The sequence below is a fragment of the Alligator sinensis genome, unplaced genomic scaffold (genome assembly GCF_000455745.1).
Source record: "Alligator sinensis unplaced genomic scaffold, ASM45574v1 scaffold798_1, whole genome shotgun sequence".
Taxonomy (NCBI): domain Eukaryota; kingdom Metazoa; phylum Chordata; order Crocodylia; family Alligatoridae; genus Alligator; species Alligator sinensis.
Genome location: NW_005842138.1, coordinates 604,040 through 632,018, shown reverse-complemented (window position 1 = coordinate 632,018; position 27,979 = coordinate 604,040).

The window sequence follows — 27,979 nt, the reverse complement described above, 5'->3', positions numbered from 1 at the left end:
GCCGGGAGCGGCCCGAGACCCTCGGGGGCGCGCGGCGGGCTGTGGCCAGCAGCCTGGACATGCCGGGTCGGGGAATGCAGGCCAGTGGGCTAGAATTAGGCACGGACACTTAGCAGTTGATTAAAGATTATTTTACTTACACCGAAGATGGTTGCGGTGCAGGCAGGAAAACTTGCTTGAGTTGCAGTTACAGACAGAAAAGAAGAGAAGCGGACAAGAGTTCCTTCCACGCAAACCTCTAGCCCAATCTGGTTGAAGGCTCTAAACACGTGAGCCCGTCGTGTCAACCAAAGAAAACAACTCGGAGAAAGAGCTCTGGATACACTCACACGAAGTTTGCTAGGCTCCGTGGAACTTGCGCGCAGGGAAGGGGTTTGTCGAGGGATCGTTCGGCGACGGGGAGAGGCCAGAGGTTGATCAGACCCCTATAGTTTTCTCAAGGTACACGCTGGGTCCAATAGGCTCCATAGCGCTTAGAGATCTTCACGAGACGTGAAGTTCTCCTCCTCCTGATGGTTGTGGAGTCCTCCAACTTGGGCGGAAACCGCTCAAGCCTCTTATATGGCTAGCAAGCCAATCACTAGCCGCCACGTGGGAATAATTTAGAACTGGCCAATAGTGGGACACAAATTTGCATGCGGGTGGCGGGAACTTCTTTGCACTGTGCATTTCTCTTTGCAACTAAGAAATGCACCCTGCAATTAAAGCTCCTAGTGGCAGGAAATAATTTAGCAGTGCCGAAGCGCGCGCACACAAAATCACACCCTTGGGTTGTGACACCCCTGATGCTGAAATCAGCTGGGAGGAAGACGGAGAGGAAGCACCTGACTAACCTGGGTTCTTTTTATGATCAGGTCACAAAGTCCCTGGATGAGGGTGTCAGGTTGGATGTCATCTTCCTGGAATTTTATAAGGCCTTTGACATGGTTTCCCACCACATTCTCTTAAAAAACTTGGTGACTGTGGCATTGATGCCTATGTAGTCAGATGGGTGGCAAATTGGCTAGATTGTCACACCCAGAGAGCGGTGGTGGATGGGTTGTTTTCAACCTGGAGGGATGTGGGCAGTGGAGTCCCCAAGGGCTCAGTCCTGGGGCCTATACTGTTCAACATCTTTATCAGCGATCTGGATGTGGGTGTGTAATGCACACTGTCCAGTTTCATTGATGACACCAAATTGTGCGGTGAGATGGGCACGCTGGACGGGAGGGACAGAATCCAGCTAGATCTAGACAGGTTACAGAGGTGGGTGGATGAGAATAGGATGGAATTCAACACAAACAAATGCAGGGTGCTGCATCTAGGGAGAAGGAACCAGAAACACGCCTATAGGCTGGGGAACACCCTTCTTGTCAACATGGTGGCAGAAAGGGATCTTGGAGTCATTGTTGACTCCAGGATGAACATAAGCTGCCAATGTGAGGTAGAGATCAGTAAGGCTAACCTCACTTTTTTGTGCATGTACAGATGCATAAGAAGCAGGTCCAGGGAGGTGATCCTTCCACTCTATGTGGCATTGGTCAGGCCACAGTTGGAGTACTGCATCCAGTTCTGGGCACCACACTTCAAGACGGATGTGGCTAGCATTGAGAGGGTCCAGAGGAGGGCCATTCATATAGTCAAGGGGCAGACCCTACGAAGAGAGGCTAAAGGGCCTGAACCTATTCAGACTCCGCAAGAGAACGCTGAGAGGGAATCTGGTGGCCATTTACAAACTCACCAGGGGGGACCAGCGGGAATTGGGTGAGTCTCTGGGCACCACTGGGGGTTACTCGGAATAACGGCTACAAATTGTTAGAGAGAAGGTTCAGGCTGGACGTCAGGAGACATTAATTTACAGTGGCTGCCAGGCTCTGATATGGGCTCCCAAGTGAGGTGGTACTCTCTCCTACTTTGGGGGTCTTCAAAATGAGGCCGGGAAGATATTTGGCTGGGGTGATATGAACCCGGCACCTGTTCCTGTCTGGGGCAGGGTGTCGGACTTGATGATCTGTTTAGGTCCCTTCCAGCCCTAGGTACGGTGATACTATGATATTATGAGGACAAACAGCAGCATTCACTCCCAGGCTCCAGACCTGTGCAAAAGCAGTTCTTGCTAGACCCTACCCTGATCAGCTGGTTAGCTCATTTTTCATATGGAGCTCTGGCAGTTACTCATGCTGACCAGCAGTGAGCTCAGAGTTCATGGTGCATGAGTGACAGGTAAAGTGTGTGTGTGTGTGGGGGGGGGCGGGGAGCACCGGTGCACCCCCCACCTTGCCTTGTTCCTGGATCTGCTGCTGGGATTTAGGCTGTGCTCAGTATGGACAGGGGATAGGTTGAAGTTATTTTCTTAAATCAAGGCTGTACCATTAAAGTATCATGTACTAGACCAAAGAATTGCTTTTGGACATTGTGCTTCAAAATGAAGGCAGCATATTGGGAAGAAGCATATAGATTGAATTTGCATTGACAATTATTGCATTAATTAGCATGCTCCAGCAAACTCAGTTAATTGAGTCTGGTCCAATGTGTGCTAATAAGCACGTGTTGGAGCAGCAGTCCTGCACATCTATAGGTGCCCATTGTGTCTAGACTTTATATCAGATCAGGGAAATCTCCTTGTATCTTCCCTCTATTTGGGATTGCTGGGGACAGATATAAAGTGATTTCTAGAGCAGTGTGAAATGTCTGTGTTTCAATTCAGTTTTGGATTCTACTGTTTCAGAGGCCAGTGATTCATTTTGGTGTTTCGGATCACTGTCCTTTTTCATAGTTTCATAGTAGCTAGGGTCAGGAGCGACCTGAACAGGTCACGTGGCATGGCAGGGCTGGTTCCTTCTGCATGACCTGGCTCTGCAGGGAGCAGAGATCTGGTGCATCAGTGCCACGTAAGTGCCTATTTTAGCTAATAGGAAATCTCATAAACAGAGGTCCTAGTTTTCTGTGATAAAACCCCCCAAAATTCTCCAATAAAAACTCATAAAAACCCATACTTTTTGTGGTGAACTCCCCAACGATGATTGGCCAAGGTGCCCTAACAGTGGCCCCAGCCCTCATTGCTGATTGGCCAAGAAGGGCAGGGATGCATGATAGGCAGATATCTTGGCCAGTTAGTGGTAGAGGAAGGAGGGGATGGTTGCCATCTTGGCTGCTTACTTCTTTGCTGGCTGCTTCTCTCATTTGGTGGCCTGTCACAGTGGCCATGAGAACCACTGGCTCCCATTGGGAAGCCAGCATTTTATTTTCAGTAAGTTTTACTTTTTTCCCCAGGCAATTCCAAAGATGTGCTGTAAAATGCAAATTCCTCATTTTTCCCCCCATTTTTTCCATGGCAAATGGATGTCTAAGATTCCTGCTCATAAGACGCGAATACTCATTCTTTCATGAGACTGCATATGTAATTTTGCACAATTGACAAGCTCAGATAAAGTTTAAATAAGTCATATAAGCCATATAAAATTAAATTTCTGTAGCTTTTGACTGTGTAATACTCCTATAGCTAGTAAACACCAAGACTGTGCTGTCCATTCAATCATTTCAATTAACAAATTAACATTTTGAGGCTTCATTCCTTTTAGTAATGATTCATCCAGTAACCTGACCTTACAACCTTTCAATGGCTTTATAGACCTGGACAGCTATTATTATTGACTTTTCTTCATCTTGGAGGTGAATAATCACTACATTCAAACCATAAATGTCAGGGGGAACAGGAGAGAATTGTTGACATGCCTACCCTTGATGGCACATGCAAATGAAAATATTCATATAGTTTGGAAAAACTGAAGCCTGAAGACAAGTGGCTGCATATCTCAGAATATGCTAGGATGAATATGGAAAATATTATGTACATTTTGGGATCCTTTAACTTTTTTACTTTGAGTGAAATAATTCAGCAATATTAAAAAATAAAAAAGAATAAAGGAAAAAAAAAAGGTTGTCCCTGTAGTCATGTTCATAGATTCATTGATTGTAAGGGGCTGGAAGGGACCTTGTAGATCATCAGGTCCACTCCCCCTGCACTAGGCAGAACAAGATGACTGGGGTCAAGTGACCCCAGCGAGGTGACTGTTCAGTCTCCTTTTGAAGATTTCCAGGGTCTGCACCACCAGAAGACTGCACCACCACTGGAGGGAGTGTATTCCACAGTCTGGACACCCTGACTGTGAAGGATTTTTTCCTGGAATTGAGCCTGGAGCTGCTTTCCAGGAGTTTATATCCATTGTTCCTGGTCTTCTCCAGAGGTGCCCTGGTGAACAGCTGTTCACTGAGTTCTTGATGTACTCCCCTGATGTAGCATTAAGCCGCTACCAAGTCCCCTCTCAGCCTTATCTTCTGTAGGCTGAAGAGGTCCCAGTCCCTCAGCCTCCTCTTGCAAGGCTTGTCTTGCAAGTTCCTGATCATATGGGTGGATCTTTCTGTGGACACTCTCAAGTTTTTTCCATGTTCTTATTGAAGTGCAGTGCCCAGAACTGGATGCAGTACTCCAGCTGTGGTCTCACCAGTATGGAGTACAGTGGGAGTATCACTTCCTTAGTTTTGTATGAGATGCAATGGTTAATGCATGCCAGAGTGTTATTTGCCCTGCTGGCCACAGCATCACACTGCCGGCTCATGTTCACACGATGGTTAGTCACTACCCCAAGGTCCCATTTGGCCATAGTGCAAGTCAAATTGTTGCTATCAAGCCTGTAGGTATGTTGGAGATTGTTTGCTCCCAGGCGGAGCACCTTACACTTCTGAGTGTTAAACTTCATCTGGTTCCAGTCTGCCCAGCTCTCCAGCCTGTCCAAGTCCACCTGTATCTGCAACCTATCTTCTGGCATGCCCACACTCACCCATAACTTAGTGTCATCTTCAAAGCTGGCCAGAGAGCTTTTCACTCCCACATCCAAATCATTGATAAAGATGTTGAAAAGCACTGGTCCAAGCACAGACCCCTGAGGGACACCATTGGCCACTTCTCACCAGGACAGCACAGAACTGTTCCTGAGAACTCTCTGGGTCCTACCATGCAGCCAGTTTTCCACCCACTGAACTGTTGATCAGTTAAGTAACATTGAGTGATGTTGTAGATCCAGGAAGTATGTGAGAGTCAAGGATTTTTGTGGGTGACAACTTTTATTGGGCCAACTGAAACTGCATTATTGGGAGAGATTTAGACAAGTTTTCAGGTAAAAGCCACCCTTTTGACCTGATGAAGGATGCCTTGTGGCCAAAAGCTTGTCTAAATCTTTGCCAACTGGGCAGTTGGTCCAATAAAAGCTGTTGCCCACAAAAATCCTTCCCTCTCACACATGTCACTTCTAGCATTTTTTCTCTTTCAGAATGATTTGTGTTCCTTATCTATCCTGCCTGACTCCAGTTCAGGAATGAATTTAGGCATGTATTCAAATCCACTGCTACAAAGAAAAAAATAAATGAAGTTTAAAGTTTAAACATGTGCTTAGGTGCTTTCATAATAGGCACACATTCCTTAATCTGGACCTATTTGGAAGAGGCAGAAAAAATGTCCTCTAAAGTCAGTATTCCAGCTGTTTCAGAAGGTACAGAAAATAAACTCTGTGTCCTTTCCAGAGTCTCATTCTCATTGCTTTTATGTACTTCTGTCTCTTTTATTTCCTGGAGAGTCACTGTGAGGGCAGTGAAAAAATCACCATGCTTTGGGAAGACCTCAACATGATCTTGGGTTGCATAAATGAATGAATTGCTAACATTATTTATTAGAAGTCCACCAATACATTGGTCCCATGTCAGATTGGCACTGCTATGAGGAAAATTGAGAGTATTGGCAATTGGCTTTTTTTGTCTGATGTGGCCAATAAATGCCCTGTTCATGTGTGCAGCACAGCACACAGGTGGCCAGGAGTACACCAAGCAGTGTGGAAACCAGTTGGGTCCAGCTGGTAAGTCTGTTGTTGGGGAAAGGGCATAGGGGGTGCAGATTGAGACTCCTGCAGTGAGGGAGGGAGTGGAAGTGGGGCTGGCACAGGGGCAGGGACAAAGCTGCATCTTGTCCAGGGGCCACGGAGGAGGGGGCATCTCCCACTGCTGCACACACCCCAGGAGGGAATGGGAGGCATGTGCCCCTAGATCTGCACATGGGGCAGGGCGGGCTGCCTCTGCGGGCTGGGACCAGGGCTGCACCGGGCTCTTTCCAATGGGGGCTGGGCTGGACTGCACTTGAGGCAGGTGGTGGCAGTGCTGGGAGAAGGGATTGGGGGGCTGCAGCCTCCCCAAAATTTGCCATAGCCCCCGCTCCCAGCGACACCACCTCCCACCCTGAGCACAGCCCCAGCCCAACCCCACACTGAGGAGAGCCCAGTGCAGCCCTAGTCCCAGCCCGCAGTGGCAGCCTGTCCTCACATTGCATGAAGATCCAGGGGGCACACACACTCCATGCCCTCCTGGGTTGTGCACAGTGACAGCCAGATCACTTGGCATTAATTAAGAAACAAAGAAATGAGGGCCTTTTTTATTTTCCAAAAAAAGCTAAGCAACTTCAGTGCAAGACCAACGATGGAATGGAACATACTTGAAACTGCTACTGGCACAGCGTTCTAATGTTATGTTGCCAGATTGTTGTATGGGCCCTACTCATTTTGGGGCAAGAGGCAAAATGTTATTACTTTTGATACCTTAACTATGCAGCAAGGCAAACATAATATTGTTTATGGTGTTGTCATTCATAATTTTCTTGCAAGTGTTACAATATCTGGGTTGTTTGTTTGTTGTTTTTAAATCATCATCTCTGGGAATCTGCACCAAACTTGTGAATCTAATAGTTTTTCAAAACAAGTAGATTTCCCAACAGAAATTAATCTTTTAAGGATGCCATTGGTTAAAATGACCACCGTTTCTTATATCTGCTTCAAGTGAGATGTTGTCTGTTCCCAGTGGGACTATGTCTATGTTGTCCTCATGGAAGCTGGTTGCTCTATGCATTCTATGCTTAGGAACTGGTCAGAAAACAGGAAGGAAATAGGAAATGTGAGGACATGCAAAAGGATGAGAAAACTAAAACTGAATATGCCCACTATTGCCTAGAGCCTTTGAACATTAAGCTCCAGTGATCTAGATCTGGGCTTCAGAACTTAAGGTTCTGAATACACTGCTCAGTGATTATTCATACAGGGGCTTGTCAAATATTGGTAGTGACTGATAATGTATATCGGAACATAGATTATGCAGAAAACAGAGTAGAGTCAGATGAATAAGAACAGAAGAGGGAACCAAGTAGTAGGACACTGAAGGAATACATATAAAATAAACATAGGCCTGTTGGGGATTGGAAATTAAAATCAAACATGGATACAGAATCTGAGTGAGGAGGGATGGAAAGAAAAAGAACTGAAGTCCATCCATCCCAAAGGCTAGGGTAGGGTAAATAGAATTGCCCTTTGTATGGCTATATGGAGAGCTCACATATTGGCATATGTATTATACTTGAATTGATACTGTTGACTTACCATGACAGATACAAAAATAGAGAGAAAATAGAATTTTAAAACTTCAGGAATGTATTTTGCTAATGTTATTAAAATCTTATGATTTTTGAAGGGCGGGGGGCACAGATCTAACACAATTTTTGAGTATTCCTACATGGCAGTAATGGTTCATATACTTTGAATTAGTTGACAAAATTGCACGTTTGTGAAAATGGGTGTTACATTGAATATTTAAAACAAACAAAAAACACAAACCCTAAACTACAGTACAGTGATTCTCAGCCAGGTACCTTCAGAGGTATTGCCCAGTGTTATGTTAGCACTGTTAGGTGTGCCAACAAGTTTCACAAGATTAACTCAGAGGCTGTGTCCAGGCATGCAGGGGTGTGTGGGTTGTGGTGCCACAAACTGCACACGGTGAATGTTAAAACATGGCCCACATTGGAAATCTGCAGCGTGGGGTCAAAATTTCCTACCAGGATTTCCCAGTAGCAAAAAAAAAAACTGGGACAAAAAGTGGTGCAATGCACATGCAGCAAGCATGCACAGCACACAGAGGCTAGGCTGTCCAGACCAATGCTCTGGCTGCTGGCCAGCCCTTCATGTTGCCTGACCTGTGTCCTTGCTGCTCCAGGCCACCAGGTAAAACTGCTGGGGCCAGCAGTGGTGCTAGACCCAGCCTTCAGCTCTCTGTCACTGAAGAGCTGGGAGGAGCTAGGCAGGGGCAATTTGCCCATTGCAGGAAAATTGTCCATCAATGAAGCGCACATACAGAGGTCATACCTGTGGCAATTTGTGCTGCTGCAAGCACACACTCCTGCATGTCTGAACAGAGCCAGAGATTTCAAATAGGAATCCATAGTGTTAAAAACATTCTGACTTACAGTCTTTCTGAGTACTTTGCAACAGAAAAAAAATTCTCTATTATTTTTCTGTAGTCAAAAACTGAGTGAAAACTAACAGATGACATTTGCTGAGGGGGCCTTGAGTCTCAAAAGGTTGAGAACCACTGCTATAGTATTAATGACCTAGGAATGTTACTTTTAGTGTGGGTGTGTGTGGGTGTGTGAGAATACAAACTAATATTAAAAGAAAGCATAGGGTAGAATATGGCCTCTAGGTTCTAATGCCCTAGAAATCCATTCTCAATCAGAACTCTACTCCATCACTTGTGTTTTAATGTTTATACAGAGTGAGAAGATCAATTTATCAAATGCAGCCTACTAAAAAAACAAGGCAGTGCTTGAGGTTTTCTGTTATATTACATTGGAATAGTAGAGCCCAGTGCCAAGAATATAATCTGAGCCCTGTAATTAGTAATCCTTCATTATAAAATGAAAACACCATATAGAGCACTTATAGCCCCAAAGGACTTAATTGTTAACTGTGGCTAGTGTTGTTTTATGTTTCCAATAAGTAAAATCCATTGACTGTGATTTTATTATAGTTTGTAAGGAAAGAAATAGAGTGTCTCTTGCATTTTCCTCTGGCCTAAGGCATTTGCTGTCTATCTTATTTTCTTGGACCATTAAGATTGAAAAAATAGAGTATATAAATTGGAGTGAATGCATTTCTTTGTATCAGATGGTTGATGGAAACTAGCAATGTGCAAGCAATCAGTGATGATAAATTAACATATTTAATCTTAAGTATCAAGCTGCAGTGTCCTTTTCATTAATAGACTTATAAACATATGGTTGCTTTTGTTTTTGGTGTCAGTTTGGTTCAGTGGGCAATACTTAGGCACAACATAAGACACCCTTATTGATTCCTAAAAGGTCTTTATTCACACTTGAGCCAAAGCAGCTGGTGGAGGGTTAGAGAGCACTCAAGTCACCCAAATCTCTGGATATTGCTTTCTGCTACACCATCTGTGTCCCGTTAAATATTCCTGGTTTTTGCCAAGTTTGGCCAATTTATATGTTAAATCAGTTACAGAAAACAGGATCCAAAAAGCTTGAGGGGGAAAATAGTATTAAATTTCATGACTCGTATACATTAATCATTCATGGGGGGGGAGGGGGAATGGGGGGAGGGCATTCAAATGATCACAGTGAGGTATCAGATTTCTAGACCTGAATAAAACAAGTGGGTACAGGATTACTTTTACAGAACAGTTATTTTGTAGAGAAGGGTACCTCCTTCAGTCTTGAGAGGGACTGCCTGAATTTTGCCTGGAAGGGGAAACCAAACAAAGCAAAACAATTCACAACACAACCCTTACAAAGCAGCTGCAGCCAGTCCCAATCATAAATGCTTTTTCATCTAATATTCACTGTAGCAGAGTAAGGCCTAATGTACTGGATAATTACTGTAGAGTCTAACATTTTACAGTCTTGTACTTGGCTACAGCTTGACGTATTTAAGATTATAATAGATCCAACACGATCAAAACCTGTGAGAAACTTAATATGTTAGTGCTCTATCAGACTGATTGTTTAAATTATTAAATTAAAGGGGCAAAGCTTTAGCCTTCTGAATAATCGCTTTACTGTAAATCAATGATGTCTTACCTCATAGTAATGGCTTGCCATCCTCTAACCTGAAGGCAAGGGTCTCAAAGGTGAAAGTTTGAACTTTATCATCTATGTCTAAAAGACATTAAATGTTTTGTTTTGTTTTTAATGTAAAGAAAGCTGCTGGATCTTGATAAATAGGGATTTTAAAAGCTTTTTGCTTTGATGTGGCCAATACTTATGCCCATTGATTATGAGGCTATTCATGTATGAATGTGAGGAAATGGAACCTGAACCTTGGACAGTACTCAAAGAAATAAGCATAATAATCTATTAGCATAATCTGACTCTGATCCCTCAAAAATTTGGACAAAAAGTACACCATGTTATAAGGAGCCTGATTTTTCCACTAACACTTTTTGTAAGCCTTTAATCTAATTAGGATTATTTTCCCTAGTAAGTATTTCTGATGATCTTTTCTGCCAATTTTGGTCAATCTGCTAAAAATAGGGTTCACAAAGGTGGAAGAGAAAATATTATTCAACAGCTTAACCCCTGCAGAGACAGACAGTACTCAACAGGAATGAATTCCAAGTTGTTATTATGACAGGGCACTGGATGTGCCCTTCTTTCCCCTGCTTTTAGCTGCAGCATGTTCTAGGGTGTTTTTAGTGTTTTGGATATTGTTCCTTATAGCTGTGGGTGAAGGCTTGAAGTGACCATTTTTAGGTTTTTCTTTGATTAAAGATTACCTGCAAACACAGGGAAACTGAACTTTATGGCCTATAAAGCCCATGGGTGACTGGTGCCTCCTGAGTTGGGGGGCACTTGCCCCCCCGGCAGCCAGTCAGCATGACTGACCATGGGTTGGCACGATCGGCTACAGGGTAACTCCCGCCCAGGGCATCACGATCAGCTGCAGGGGGACCATGGGAATCACTTCTCCTGGTGCCCCCACTTCCCAGCTGATGCATTGAGGGGGGCCACCAGCGCTTCTTGCCTGCCCCACCTGCCCATCACCTAAGTGGGGAATGCTGACTGTCAGGGGGTACACCAACGCTCTCAGGGGGTAAATGTGCACCACCGTGAACCCCCTATGCATCACCACTGATAAAGCCCCTTCCAGTTCTGTATGGATAAGGGTGTCCACTTACAGAAATATTCATACCTGGGGCACTATTCATTTCCCCAGGTTTAGAGATATTGAAATCTAAGGATGCCTGTAGATGTGCAGGATGCCTGCTTTGACACACTGTAATTACAACATGTCAGAAAGGACTCTATTAATCGAGTCTGCTGGAGCATGCTAATTAGCACACTCCAACAGCCTTGGTGTCTCATGTATTCAGCATCCCCACACTTCAAAATGGCAGTGGTAGTGCTTTAACTAAAGCTCATCAAACAACTTTTAGTTAAAGCATTCCTGTCATCATTCTGAAGCTCAAGATACTGAATACACAAGATGCTGTGAACACTTTAATTCAAATTTCTCCGCACCCCACCGCCCCCTTTTTAGAGTTATGTAATGATAGGGGCTAATTACAAATTTTAGATTTGGAGTAAAATACAAAATTAAATCAACCCTTAATTTGACAGCAACATTTTAAATGGATGCACTTAGATATCTCTTCATTTTTCCAACTTTCACAACACTTACAAAAGATTGTAAAGGCAAAAAAGGTAGAGCCCAGCTGTCAGCTGATATGTATTGATCAACCTCACTGAGGTAGACTGGAAACAAAGTCTGATTTTTATGAATGTAGATCTGCAGCTTGACCACCAGACAAAAGGTCAGAGTTAACAATATTCTGTTGTGATGCAATATAAACTACTTATTCTTGATAAGAATAATTTTTTGAGGTATATAGGTATATATAATTTAATATCCCAATTGATTTACTCCAGTGCCCTTTAAGTACATAGGGCTTGAAAATAAAGTGATGTGTAAGTATATTATCCTTCAGCTTCCTTAACTGGATTTAATATGGCTTTTTTGTTTTTGTTTCTTTTCTCTCTCTCTCTCTCTCTCTCTCTCTGAAGTATATAAGAAACTGTGCTGCCAATAAGCTAAATTATTCCTTGGTGTAACATCAGTGGAGTTATATAAGAGAAGAATGTAGCACAATGTGTTGCTACATCTCTCTTTATTAGATTTATTATTTACAATTTATCCAAAGCAAAAATACAAGACTTCAAGCAACAGTCTAAATAATATTTTCAACAACACTGAAGTTTCAAGAGAAATGAAAGTTTATTAAGGACTGACTACAAACTTCAGCAACCAGAAAGAGATGATAGCCTTTACATTCTCAAACTGGATTTTCACTCAGAGAAAAAATGGATAAGATAGGATATCTTTTGTACAGCAAATGCTGAATTACTCACATTGCTTTCCAAGAGGCAAGCAGGATTGTCACAGGTCATACCAGTGCTTCGTGTCGATTGTTGTATCAGAATTCAGTAGAATGACACCATTACTTCATCACTGGAATTCAACTACCTAAATTAATTTGGATCTGTCAACTGCTCTGATTGGGTGATGATGGCTAATTTTCCCAAATTGTTCATAACTTATTTGGTATTTGTTGAAGAATTAGGATGCACTTTGAATGCTATCTCTGAAATGACATCATGCCAAAACTTCTAATCTCATATATTTCTACTGGATGAATTTGCACTATTAATGTGCATTAATTTGTGATTAGTGGTCATAATATTTTCTAATAACACATAAATATAGAACTTATTTTTAACTTGGTTTCTGCATCATTAATTCAGTTGCACATCAATAGAGCTTAACCTGAATAAACTATTAATACCTTTATAATTGCCTGGTATTCAGTGTTCTGGTTATAAAATTCTGCATGTAAGTAACAATCTATTATATTTTCTTCTGATTAGTATAAGTCTGCCTCTGAAGTGTAAGGTCTTTCTCTAGTTTGTTTCAACACAAATGTGGGTGAAGGATATGAATATTATTTTGCAGGAGTATATTATTAATGCTTACAACTAAAATCTACATGAGAAAAATGAATAGGAAAAAAAAAAATCCCCCAAAATCTATAGAAAGGCTGGGGCAGAGGCCTAGAGGTCCAAATCCATAAGTAGGTACAATGCAGAACTTGATTTGTATTTGGGGAAATGGCTAGCCCAAATGGATTTTGTAGCTGCATCAAAATGCAGAGCAGCAAGCCCTGTTTATAAAAAAAAATCATCATACACTGAAAATCCGAACTCCCTTTCCTGGAAGAGGAGTTTTGGCTGAATATCCTGGATAATATTGCTGTCCTTACCTGCCATGAAACCATTTGCTGAACACTGGTTATATGCCATGTTCTTCCCTTAAGGAGCACATCTTAGGAGCTCTGTACATGCATAGCTTATCCTGCTGTGCTGAGAGGGAAAAAGGACTCTATTTAAAATAATACTTTTTTATGTGTTGGTCCCTTGACATGTAGGAGCAGAATTTGGGGTCTTGTGGACCAGTCTGGAGGGTGAGTGAGTGACAGAGCTAAGTCTTTTCCTGATGTAATTTTTCATTTACAAAATGTACACAAGTCCTAGTTCTCAAACAAAAGAACATGCACACCTCCCCTTTTCAGAAAGCTTACATAAAACACCTCTCTCCTGTCTTTACAAGCCCTCACATTGGTTTATCCACTTCACAAGCAGCCTTTTCTTTCTCCATTCCCTAAATCTGGAAAACCCCAACCTCTGCTCCAAAACTTCTCAAATAGGCTATGTGGCTTGGAGAAGTAAGCACTAGGCTAATCCTCCTTCTGTGTACAACAGAATCTCAGAACATCACCAGCCAGAAAAAGGAGAGAGCTTTAATTCATGCTATACTCTCAATAACTTTTTTATATAATTGAACTGGACAGCATCTCTAGCACTCCCTAGAAAGTGTTATACTGGGTGCCTAGTAGGCCGGTGTGAATAGGGAACTATTAAATTTGGTTCCAGATTTGGCTGATTCAGATGCCAGTCATTTGATTTGAAGCTGCAAATTGGTTTTCCACTTCAATTCGGAGACAATTCGGGGATTTGGCCATAGGGTGTAATGGGGAATCAATTAAATATCTATAACTATGTTTTTTTTGGCTGATTCAGGTGAAACTTACAGGGGTAATAGTCTCTGCTGAGTTCATGAAGTTTGCCAAGCTTCAAGGTGATAGGTGCATGCATTTCTGGGAAACTGCACCTCAACTTCCTGAAAGCAAAACTCATGTCACGTGTGTGTGTTAAGTCACAGGGAGATGAAAACTGCAGAGATAGTAGCTATTACTGAGGCCACAAAGCATGCCAAGTTTCAAGGAGATAGGTGCAGGGGTTTCTGGGAAACTGCACCTCAAGCTGCTGACAAGCAAAACTCGTGACATAGGTGACACTGTGCATGTTAAGGCACAGGGGGTGAAAACTGCAGGCCTGCTAGGCTCTGCTGCAACCACAAAGCCTGCCATCTCTCAAGGAGATTGGTGCAGGGAGGATTCTGTGGACCTGCACCTCTGGTTGCTAACATGCAAAACTTGTGACGTGGGTGCTTGTGCGACTGTGTCTGTCTTGGCCAATTTATATGTTAAATCCTTTGTCAGGCTGAGGAAGTACCTGCAGTTGGTCCTGGATGGAAGGAATAGTGAAAAAGCCAGAAGATGGCCAGGTGTGCAATGCAGGCAAGAAAGCTATCAGTGAAAATGGAAATGGAGGCATCAGGGGGTGATGGGCAGGCTGGGGTGGGAGAGGGGGGGTGGGGAAGAGGTATGTAGCAGCACAGGTAAAAGTTCAGGGGTACCTTGGGAGTCAGATGTCTGGAAGGTTGCAGTGTGTCAGAATTCCACTATCTAGTCTATATTGAGTCCATGAGTTTCTGTACCTACTACCTAGAAGGCTGATGAAGTGCAGTTCATAGGCCCAGATCTGAAAAGTGGTTTGTACATTCAAACAAGCACCTAACTTCATCACCAAAACTGAAGCCAACTTCCTACAGCTCAAAACACAAAACCTGCCAACTATCTCCAGTAACCCCACAAACTGCACACCAGAACCTATCAAAGGCAACAATACCCAACTACCTGCGGGGGCACATTCCTCGTGAAAAAAACACTCTGCCTCCAGTCTCTCAGGCCTGATCCTGAGGGAACAAATTACAATGCAAACCAATTTTCACAGCTGGGCCTATGAACTTCACTTCATCAGCCTCCTAAGTATAGAAACTCATGGACTCAATATAGATTAGACATTAGAATTCTGACACTGCAAACTGCCAGACATCTGATTTCCCAGACACCTCTGAACTTTTACCTGCACTGCTACATCCCCCTTCCCCCCCACACCTCCCACCCCAGCCTGTCTCTCACCCCTTGATGCCTCCAATCCATTTTCAGTGATTGGCTTTCTTGCCTGCATTGCGTGCCAGGTCAGCCTCTGGCTTCTTTACTATTCCTTCCATCCAGGACCAACTGCAGGTACTTCCTCAGCCTGACAAAGGGGTTTTAAGCGCAAAAGCTGGCATCCTGGGCAACTAAGCTGAGCACACCAGGAGCCTCACAATTGCACTGCAACCAGCAAATGTCAGGCCTGTCAAAGACGTGACAAGTCAGGACTGTGTGTGTGCGTGCATGCATTAGCTGGAGGTTATGGCTCCCCCTACCCATCTTTCACCAGGGGATCATTGGTCCTGGCATTTATGGAGCTTCTGTGCTGCCAGCAGTCCCACCAGGCCTCCCAACCCTGGCAGGGTGCAGTTTTAATGGTCATGCCCAGGACCTGGGGCCTCCTCCTTCCCCATAGCCCCAGTCCCATATGTCCAAGTTCATCCTGGCAGGGGAATGAACTCAGCAGGGACATGTTCTTCCCCTACTAGCTGGTGATGCAGTTAGTGCTCTCTCCAGCTGAGAGCAGGGCATTACCTGGCTTTTAAAAAAATCAAAAAAGGAAATTGGTGCAGACGAAGTGAGGAGGGTGTAACTCAGTCTGTCTGCAGGTGGATCTTGGGGAACCCGAAGCAGCGGGAGGTTCACCTTTAGGAACACCAGCTGCTCCACCAAAGCAGGATCCAAGCAGCTGCGGTGGAGTGTCACAACATCCCAGCAATGCTGAACACTCTCTCGCTCACCACACTGGTTGGTGGACAGGACAGGTGTTTGCTGGGCAACTGTAGCCAGATCTTGCCACATCTGGCTGTGGCTTGCCCAGTAGACCAAGGTGTCACAGTCCAGTGGCTTCACATCCTCAGTGAGATAGGTAGCCACTGAAGCCTCGGCACTACCTGCCCAAGGCTGGAGTCTGGTGCGTTTGAACCCCAGCGTTGAAGCCATGCCCATGGCCCACATTGGCAGTGGCTGGCATGGAGGAGACTGGCTGGTGCTGGTGCTGGCGCTGGTGCTGCGAGTGCTCGCACGGGAAAGTGAATCCCCCTCCTTCACATCCCCTCGCCTCTGCACTTCGACCTCCCTGACTTTGTTGACCAGCACCTGTGTCCAGTGATCAAGGATTTTGGTGCTGCCAGTGCATATGCTCCCCTTCCCTCTCGGGTCACACATGCCCACCAGCATGTGGACCATATCTGGGAGATGGTACCCCACTCATCTCTGTTCAGGGGGCCGCTGATCCCAATCTCCTCAAGCAAGGCCATCTCATGTTCCTCCACCAGCCTTTCAAGCATCAGGTATGCAGTGTTCCACTGAGTCTCCACATCCTGCATGATTTTCTGCTGTGGGATGCTTAGTTTCTCCCATAGCATCTTGCCCCCCCTGATGCTGTGGTGGAAGTAGCCCACCACTTTCCTGCATTTTGAAATCACTTGACTTGTAGCAGTAGTGGTGGTGGCACCATCACCAGCAGCCCTGTCCCCCTCCGAGGCATCCCTGAAAATGAGGTACAGCCTGTGTACCACACAGCGGATGCCAACAAAGTTGGCATCATGGACAGCCTTCATTATATTCGCTGCATCTCAGGAGGCAGCACCCCATTGCCCTTCTTGCTCCTTAGCTTGGCATAAGTGTGAGCATGCCGAAAGGGAAGTCCCCCACTCACTCCAAAGCCCCCTTCCTCACCAAAGCAGAGGCAGGCCACCCTGGACCAGTGGGGGAAAGCTGCAGACAGAGTAGGGGTGACTTGCAAAGGTGAGTGAAATCACTCAGAGCATTGGGGAGATGCTTGCTCTGGATAGCCAGCCCTTCTCCCTAGTTGAGCAGCCAGGGTTCAGGTGGCTCATAGCACTTCTGGCCCCATCTTACAAAGTGCCCACATACACCACCTTTAGCAGGATGGTGGTGCCCTCCCTGTATGAGACATGCAGGGAGGAGCTGCCTCCTGAGAGGTGACCTTGTGGCTGCTTATAAGTTCATCATGGGGGTGCAGAAGGGAATTGGTGAGGCTCTACTCACCAAGGCACCCCTGGGGGTTACAAGAAATAATGGCCATAAGCTAGCAGAGAGCAGATTTAGACTGGATGTTAGGAAGAACTTCTTCAGTTAGAGTGGCCAAAATCTGGAATAGGCTCCCAAGGGAGGTAGTGCTTTCCCCTACCCTGGGTGTCTTCAAGAGAAGGTTAGATAGGCATCTGGCTGGGGTCATCTGAACCCAGCTCTCTTTCCTGCCTATGCAGGGGGTCAGACTCAATGATCTATTGAGGTCCCTTCCGACCCTAACATCTATGAATCTATGAATCTATATTGGCCCTGTTGTCAGTGACTATGAACCCACGGGTGAGCTCAGCCTGCCCTACAAGCCACCCCTGCATCATGCAGTTCATGGCCACCATAACCTCCCTTGCTGTGTAGGATTCATTCAGCACCTTGACTTGGAAGAAAGCCCACAGGTGGCCTGACTGATTGCACCAGTGCCCTGTGAGGGAGAGGTAGGTGTGATCACCACCACAGCTGCTCCAGATGTCGGAGATGAAGTGTAAGGCTACATGCGGCCCTACCTTGCGCAGCTCCTCCCTGCATGCCTCATACAGGGAGGGCACCACCACCCTGCTAAAGGTGGTATATGTGGGCACTTTTTAAGATGGGGCCAGAAGTGCTATGAGCTACCTGAACCCTGGCTGCTCAACTAGGAAAAAGGGCTGGCAATCCAGAGCAAGCATCTCCCCAATGTTCTGGGTGATCTCACTCATCTTTGCAAGTCACCCCTACTCTGTCTGCAACTTCCCCCACTGGTCCAGGATGGCCTGCCTCTGCTTTGGTGAGGAAGGGGGCTTTGGAGTGAGTGGGGGACTTCCCTTTCGGCACGCTCACACTTGTGCCATACTGAGGAGCAAGAAGGGCAATGGGGTGCTGCCTCCTGAGATGCAGCAGCATCGCTGTGGTGGAAAAGTGGTTGCCCCAGCTGATGTGCCTTTGGCAGTGCTGGTAGATAGCAAACCTGAGATCATTTGCTAGCTCATAATGCTCCCACACTACGCTACTCAACCACTTCTGTGTTGATGGTAAGGAAGCTGACTTATCCCACTCCTCAGCAGGCTGAGGCACAACAGCAGGAGCAGCTGCCTCACCTAAGCCACTTGCCTCCACAACCTCAACCTTCTTCGAGGTGCTGCTTTCCAGAGGAGACCTGGGTCTAGGGGAACTTTGAGGGGTGTGGAGGACAAACTCTGATTCCCCCTTGGTCCCCAGAATTGCTTGAGCCAGGGTGCTCAGAGCCCCTGGTTTCAGCTCCTCCTCTGGCAGTGGGAGGCTCATGCTGAGAGATGACATTGGGGTGGAGAAGACAGTGATTTTGCTTTTGGTGCTTATTTCTGGACTGAGGGGAGCTGGTGAGGGTGCAGGGACATCAGGTGCAGACACTGCTCCCACCTCCTTGCTTCCCCTGGCAGCACTGATGTCATGGCTGCTTGGGAAGAGAATGTGTCTATTTTTGGCGGTGGGTCTCTAGCTCTTCCCCTACCCACTCTTCCTCCCCTGCCAGAAGACCTGGCACCTGCCTTTCCAGCACACTTCATATTAATCTTTCCTGTGCTGCAAAAGGTGTGTGTGTGTGTGTGTGTGTGTGTGTGTGTGTGTGTGTGTGTCACTCTTTTTGTGTTGTGTGTTTTCTTCTTTTGCATTGCGCATGTGCACTGGACTCTGGTTTGATTATTTGATTCAATAATAAGTATGAAGGCCCATGTAAAAAAAATGTGTGTTGTCTGTCTTAGTCTTCTCTGCTGGGATGTATTTATTTTTTATGAATTCTGAATATGGAGTGTGATTCTGTTGTGTGTTTTATTCCCTCTGTGTTATTCCCTCCGTATTGCATGCATGCACTGGACTCTGCTTGATTATTAATAACTATATTTGGTGTCTTCTTCTGTGATGTTCTATTAATGTGAATGTGTGACTACTACTGTACTTCTTGTTCTTCTTCTGTGTCATAATGTGTACCTAAAATGATGCATCTCCTTCTTCTAAGACCCTGAGTTCTGTGTTAATCTCAATCTGAATCTGACTTCTGTGTTGTCTTCAGTCTTTATGTAAACTAACTATAATAATATTAATAACTAATAACTACTATATATAACCTGACTCTCCTTCTCCTATGAATATCTGATTTTCCTCCTTCTATGTGTGTATATGATAAGTGTGTGTATGCAATCTGTGTGCCTCCCTGCACAGTGATGGATTATGCTGGCAGGGAAAACACTGAGCTTCTTTCTTCAAAGTTTGCAAAAAAACAAAAAAAAAACAAAAAAAGAGAGAGAGAGAAAGCGCAAATATAAATTGAAAGAAATGAATTGGATAGCATTAATTAAAGAGATTCTAAGCTAAAATAAGCTAAGCTAAATCCTATCCAATCCTTTCTAACCACAAAAAGGAGCAGGCTAGTTGCAACTGCTGACTATGAAGCAAGCCAGGCAGCAGCACAGTACCTTTCTGATGCTGTTCTTGAGACAGATCAAGCTCACAAAAGGCAGAACAAGCCTGCACCCAGAGGCTTTTATGCTGTTTCTATGTCTCTCCCCTCAGACACTGTAATTGGAAAGGCAGTCAGAAAGAAATCATGCTCATTGGCCACCTAGACATGTCAGTCTTTCCCCCCCTACTCTCCCTCCCTCATCTAAGTTTCTGTTTCCCCATATAGACAGCCTCCAAGTCTCCAAATCTTTTATGAAAGGATTCAAAAGCTCTGAATCAATTTGGAAAGCCAAAAGCAGCTAGCAATTTGATTCGGATATGCAGATTCAGCCTCCAAATTATCCAAATCTTTTCCAAATCTGAATTGCGGTCTGAAGCTTCACACTGCCCTAGTCTAGACATCACGGAGCACAAAAACACAAGCTATTAGTATCTTTCATTATGAATTAATTATAAAAGAATCCATATCAAAGTAAAACTCTCCAAATGGTCATTACTTACATGTATTTATTTATTTATTTGTATTGTACTAGGAATTAGGTAGTCAAGAATTGGGGCTCCACTCCATTAGCCTTAAATAAGTATAAAAGGAATGACTGATCCTGCCTCAAAGGCTGTTTAAAATCTAACTAAACCATGTCTATTTACCCCACCCAGAGCACACATGCAGGGGTGTTCCCCAGGGACAACTAGCAGCAGCACAAATATGCCCATGCATGCTTGTCTGGATGGACCTATGATCTATCTTTCAAGGAGCATAGAGTTCCATGTGAATCTGGAACATGCACATGGAACAATTAGGAGCATAGTCTATTGAGGGTCTCCATGTTACTGAGGCCAGATTGTTTCTGGTATCTCAATTAGGTTGTTTAAAGGTAGCTTGGGTATCTCTATGCCATACTGCAGTGGCTGTTGCAGAAACATGTTGAGATGTTCAGATAGAAATTTTAAACCTAAGAAAGATTAACTTGCTTAAGCTCATGTAACAAGGTTTTAAAATCCAGGCTCTCTGACATTGTGATGGGTAAGTTTGTTTTTACCCTGAAATAAAATAGTTTTCTGTAGCACAGTGTTAGGTTAACAATAATTTAGATTATTAAATAGTATTAGCTTTGTAGCTAAACACAAGGCATGACCTGTGGCCTAGCAATGTTGCTGACCACAAGACAGAATGATAGCTAAGCCAGCCATTTTCTTATGCCAAGTGCCTATTAAGTCTGTGTACTGAGTACCAGCTGCAGCTAGGAGTGAGATAAGATAAGGGGGGCCCAGAAGGAAGAAGATGGTACAGCGGAGTACAGGAAAACAGATTGGAATGTGTAAGATAACACTAACTTTTTTCTTTTGGAAAAGTACTGAGATTTGTAATGTACCATGTAAGGAGATGATTACCATAAGTATTGCATATTCAATAACCTTGTAGTTTTCTTTGTTAGAAAAGGTATAAAAGACAGCCCCACCTTTAAGTCGGGGCTAGTTTGCCTCTTTGCTGGTTTATGGTCATTTGCTCGAGCAAAATAAACTGCAGTTAGCCCTTTACCCGGGTTGTCTGGTCCCTATACAGCTAGACAACGGACTCTAGGGAGTTTTCTCCCACGACAACATCTCTAGTGCTCCAAAGAGGTAGAAATACATGGTGATAAATAAGGGAAAGTATCCAGGCCTTATTCGTATCTCTTCCTTTCTTCCTGCCTGAGCCTTATCTAATTTCTTCTTACTTTCCCTGTTATGTCATTACACCAGCCTTGGATTGGAAAACACCAATCTTTTGTCAATTATTTTCCATATTATCTCCTTCTTGTCTATCCCTTTATAATTTGATTAGGCAGCCACAAGGACTAATTGTTAAATGGGCTGTTGCTCAAACTTCTTGCCACAATCCTTAAAGTAAATGTAAAACAATGTTGCTGTAAATATGACTTCTTGTTTTCTGTGTTTGTTCCCTTCACTGATTTCCATACCAAATTCATTCCTTTCTTAGTTAACACCAGAGTTTTGTAATGGTCAAAATTACAAATTCATACTTTCTCTGGTATTCAAGCTGGGTTCTTCCTATCTCTCACCTTATCACCAACAATAAAAATTCTGTAATTAAAATTTAGCTGACAGTTTTTGCTAATGCATGAAAAAGCATAAAATACAACTAACTCATCCTCAGTATATTGATTATTCAGTGCTGACAATAGTAACAGCATTTTTTAGTAAATTAACAGATATGACTCACAGAAATCACACGGAAATAGTTATATGCAATAGCAAATGGAAATAGTTTTTGACTTGGTTTCCTGACCTTGGTCCTTTATTAACAGCAGTTCAATAAGCATAGCTTGTACCTCAAAACTTATTTTTTCAAGAAAATATTGGACTTCAGTATTCCGAAGTCTCCCAAAACATGTTCCTTAAATATCATGATCACATGCCAGTGAGCCAAACTGAGCCAGTCAGAAATAGGCATGAGATGCCAGGTTGCACAAACTCATCCAGCAATTGCTGTAGCCCAAAATAACTTGCAGTTCCCAAAAGTAAAATGATGTTAATAAAAAAATGTCCTCTGGCAGGAAGCTTTCATTAGCTACTTTACCTCTCAAACTTTTAGAGTATCTTTTGTGTGTATGTGCAAAAACCTTAAACTAAGTGGTATCTTGACCTTCTGGGGAAAAAAAAACCAAACAATCTTTTCCATGCCCTTTAGGAGTTAGTTATTTGATAAAGCTGGAGAGATTCTTAAATATACTTATCAGTCTCAGGTGGGCGAGACAAGAGCCAGTTATGAAGTTTAAACTGTAGAACAATCCCTGAGGGAGAAAACAAACTAATTTCTTCTTTAAGATGAAGGAAAAAGAATCCAGGGATGATGATTTCACTATATGGGTACTGGGCATCTGTTAGTAGTTTCTCATACAGTAGCTGTGAAATACAGTATAGGAAAGTATTGGTCCGTTGTAGTCAAATTAAAAACTAGGATTCAGCTGAATATGACAACATATTTTAGATCATGCATACTTTATTGGTGTGATTCATTGCTAGAGAGATATTAATCTATGCAATCGGTGAGAATGAATTTGTCAGTGCTATAGTCTGAACAGCCCTGATGGGCACCTTAGTCCAATTGAAAGTCATGATATTGCGGAGGTGTTACTTGTACTGTCATAGTTTGTGTTATTTATGACAATGTATCTACTATTGAACTTATGCTCTCAGAAAACAGTTCAGCAAAAGTTAGGTTTTTCCAAAAGTATGATCTCTCATTCATAGGGATCCTCACAAACACTCTATAGGTGCTCTTTCCAAATGCATTTTAAGAGGATTGCTATGGGGCTTTCCATCTACCACAGGGCTACTGTACCATCTCTGTCTGGATGCACATAGTGGCTTTGTTTCGGTTGCAAGGAAAACAATTCATATTTCAGATCTCCCTTTTTGAAATTTGATTTATAATCATTATTTTAAAAAAAAAAAGTATGCATTATAAACTGTATTCACTATCTTAATCCAAGATTCTCACAATCCCTTCTACCCTTCCTGCAAAACTTGACAGTTACTTACAACAGGCTTTTCAAACTTAACCTTTTCCTGATTCTAGGCCCAGATCTTCCTCCTAGATATTTAGATTATCCTCACAGTCTTATTCTACAGTTAGACAGGTGCTTTGCCATATCTACTCCCAGATTACCTTTGTCATTTGGTAACAAAAAAATCACTAACACTCTTTTTAAAGGAAATTTGGGAATGTCTATACTGCTTCTACAAAGCTCTTCAGAACACCCATGCCTATTCCACCTATTCCAAGTAAACCTACCCAGAAGTGACTCAGTGGAAAGTCATGCCCATCCACTGCCACTTTCAAGCAAGTCAAAGACCGAGAGCATGAAGTCCATGTAGATAACATCCTGACTTTTAAACATAAGAATCTGTAGACTTGCAATACAAACACGGTATAAATTGTATATATATAACAATGTTGGATTAAAAAAAAATGGGGTCCTGTGCACACCATAGCACAGGACATCCTTTTTACCGTAGTCCTTCCCCAGAGCCCCACCTCTACCACTTGGGCTGCAAATAGATATTGCCCTTGACAGAAAATATTTTATTTCAGGATGAAGTCCTCGTGTTGCCCTGGGAGGGTCAGGCCAAGTCTTAGGATCTCAATATTGCACTGTTAGACAGGAGGGTGTGACACAATTGCACATATACAAAACACACACAAATCAATTAGGTGCATACACACACACACACACACTACCAGCTCAGGCACACACACATCCAAACCAGCCTAGGCACATGCATACTTATCACCAATGCAAGCACATACACTATACACCCCAAAAGTTAGACACGATCACTAATTCATATATCATGCATACAATGCCATATATACACACACACACGTATATATATTACACACACACACACACACACACACACACTAGCAACTCAGATACACACATGTTCAAAATAACCAGTCTAGGTTCATGCACACCTATCACCAGTTTAAGCCCATACACACTACACACATCACATTTAGACAGAATCAGTTACCAGTTACCAACACCTGCACATTCAATACACATATGTGGATTACTAATTTATATACCACACACACACCCAATGATATATATATGTTGTGACTGCCGGCTCTCCAACACCCTGTCACGTGCAGCCTTGGTCCATGCAATGGGTGACAAGCATCTTACAGGCTCCCGTAAATGGCCGAGTAGCTGTGCACTCCCAGAATGGCCTTCCCCTATCTTGCCTGCCATGAATTTGAATGCTCCCATTGAGGGGGTCTACTATCCAGGGTCCCTGTGCTGCACACAGTTTGCCCGGTGCTCACTCGCAGGCCTCCACCACTCCTACACCCCAACCTCACACAACCTCATTGGCTCCTTTCCATCTTCTGGGCTCTGTTCTCTTCTTATTGTCACTAATGGCACCTCTCAGGGTTCTTCCCGTCCAGCGTCCTAATCCTGAAGACTGTTTGTTGATCCTTTCGTGGGTTCTTTATTTTCGGAGAGCCTGATCATGGGATCTACCCTCGTTCCAAACAAACCCCTACCCTCCAGGTCAGTTCCCCATGGGGAGCCCTACGGACTCTACTCCGCTTACTTTGTCTACCTGAGTCCGTTCTGCCTCACAACCCCTTCACCCGGGGAAACACGAACAAACACCAAAGAAAAACCACAAGACAACTTGTTGGTCTCTTCACTGGGAACTTGGATGGTCCCCCTCCCTGGTTCCTTACAACAGGACCAAGTTCCCCTATAGTCTAGCTAAGGGATACCTCCTTGCTTGGACCATATACTCATAGCCTCCTGCTCGGGTCATCCTTCCTTCCTTCTTCCACTTCTTCCCAAGCCCTGGGCCACCCCACTCTTCTCCCTCCTGGGGCATCCCCGTCCAAGTGTTTTGTATGTGAGTCATACAGTTGCAACATGGGATGCCCAGGCACAGAACAGAAGATGGGGGCTTGACATATAAAATGGAAACTTGACATGACTTTGGTTCACTTACAAACACAGGCCTAAACCATACAATATCCATACGAAACAATAAAAATCAATATGAAAATGATAATAATACAATATACAACAGTAAAAATCAATACAAAACTAATAATAATACAATATAAAATGGTAGATATCCAAAACCAAAAACTTGCTACCAAAATAAAAATGTTAAAGCTTATCCTAAATCTGAGCTCACTTATACTTATCTATAGGGAATAGAGAGGGAGAGAAAAAGTCAGAAATGGTTGGGGAAGGGGAGGGAATGCATTTTTAAATAAATAAATAAATAAAAAAACTGGGAGCTTTGCTACACTTGCTGCTTGTTGCAGGACAAATTGCCAGAAAAGTTTACACAAAAGAGGTACTAACATTTTGTCCCATGTTTTAATGGACATCTGGTTGGATATTCTTGTGAGGCTCATGGACCGATCAGTCCTCCAGGTATCCCATAATGCATTGCCTCAGACCTAATCCTGGACTTCCTTGAATTCCATCCAGTTACTCTGGACCTGCCTGAAAAACTGTACTGCCTGAAGTTTTCAGGCTCCAGGTGGCCATGCCCAACTTTGAATTGCCATGCATGGCCACTTGCCAACCATTTTGTGCTTGCCACCTATCTAAGACCAGCATCAGAACCTGCATCAACTGAGTACCACTAGCCATCAGATCCTCCAGAATCTATCAGACCCATCCAGGACCTATATACCCCCACATATCTACTAGGCCTGTGTGAAGCGGCTAGTATTCACTTTGGATTCAGATTCAGCTGATTCAGGGGACAGCGATTTGATTTGGTGATTCAAATCACTGTCCCGAATCAATTCCTCCTCATTAAAAAACTAGGTGACTGTGGCATTGATGCCTACACAGTCAGATGGATTGCAAACTCACTGAAGGGTCATACTCAGAGGGTGGTGGTGGATGGGTCATATTCGACCTGGGGGGAAGTGGGCAGCAGAGTCCCCCAGGGCTCGGTCCTTGGGCCCACTCTGTTCAATTTCTTTATCAGCAATTTGGACATTGGGGTGAAAAGCAACCTGTTTAAATTTGCTGATGATACCAAAATTTGGGGTGAGGTGGGCATGTTAGTAGGGAGGGAAAGACTGCACAAAGACCTGGATAGGTTGCAGGGGTGGGCTAACAAAAACAGGATGCGTTTCAATACTGGCAAGGGCAGGGTGCTGCACTTGGGCAGTAGTAACCGGCAGCACACTTATAAGATGGGAAACTCCCTTCTTGAGAGCACGGAGGTAGAAAGGGATCTTGGAGTCATTATTGACTCCAAGATGAACATGGGCCGACAATGTGAGGTCACGGTCGGCAGGGCTAACCGGACCTTATCATGCATCCATAGGTGCATCTTAAGTAGGGCCAAGGAGGTGATCCTCCCCCTCTACGCAACACTGGTCAGGCTGCAGCTGGAGTACTGTGTCCAGTTCCGGGCACCCCACTTAAGAGGGATGTGGACAACATTGAGAGGGTCCAGAGGAGGGCCACCCACATGATCTCTGGACAGCAGGGCAGACCCTACAATGAGAGGCTACAGGACATGAACCTGTTCAGCCTTCACAAGAGAAGGCTGAGGGGGGACCTTGTGACCAACTATAAACTCACAAGGGGGGACCAGAAGGGTTTTGGGGAGACCTTATTTCCCCTAGCACCCCCTCAGATAACAAGGAATAATGACCACAAGTTGTCGGAGAGTAGGTTTAGTTTAGCTATCCATGAGAACTACTTCACAGTGAGGGTGGTTGGGATCTAGAACCAACTTCCAAGGGAAGTGGTGCTGGCTCCTACCCTGGGGGTCTTTGAGAAGAGGCTTGATGCCTACCTGGCTGGGGTCATTTGAGCCCAGTTTTCCTCCTGCCCAGGGAGGGGGTCAGACTTGAAGATCTAGAAGGTCCCTTCTGACCCTACTTTTATGATTCTATGAATCTGATTCGGAAATTCATCTGCTGCCAAATCTCCAAATCTTCAAATCAGCCAGGCCTATCCCCATCAGCCAGGCAATGGCTGCTACACCCACCCCAGCTCCTGGCTACTTGGAAAAAAAAAGCCCCAGCTCACCAGGTGCTGCCAGGTGGGGGGGGGGCAATCCCTGCAGTCCCCCAGTGCCCTACGCTGCATGTGAAGCTCTGCACAAGCCTCCCAACCCACCTTGCTCCCCTGCCCCCACCATGGATGCCCCACCCAGGCTAGCTTGGGCCCTTTAAGAAAAAAAAGAAAACCAAGAAAAGCTCTGCACTCACCGTTCCTGCTGGTGGGGGGAGGGGGGGAGGCGATCCCCCTGAAGCGCCAAAGCCACTGCAGGAGCAATGAGTCCAGGGGCTTTTCTCCATATTTTTTTCCGTGACGGACCGGAGCTGGCTCAGGTGGGGCATCCGTGGCGGGGCTGGGGGAGCGAGGGGGGGGTCAGAAGTCTCGTGGCAGAGCCCCCCATGCAGTGTGGGGCAGTGGAGGGCAGCTGGGATTTCCCCCATCTGGCAGCACCCAGTGAGCACTGGGGCTTTTCTTTAAAGCACTGGGAGAGCTGGGTGACCTGGGGACTGAAAAAGCCCATTGGCATGCATGGGGGTGACCTGGGGGGCAAAGGAGCAAATGGGATGCGGGGGGTTGACCCTGGGAAAAGCAAAAAAAAAAAAAAAAAACCTCATAGGAATAGATAGGGTGGAGCTGGGGAGCGAAGAGCCCCATTGGCATCCATGGGGGTGACCTGGGGAGCGAAAAAGCCCATCGGAGTTGGCATG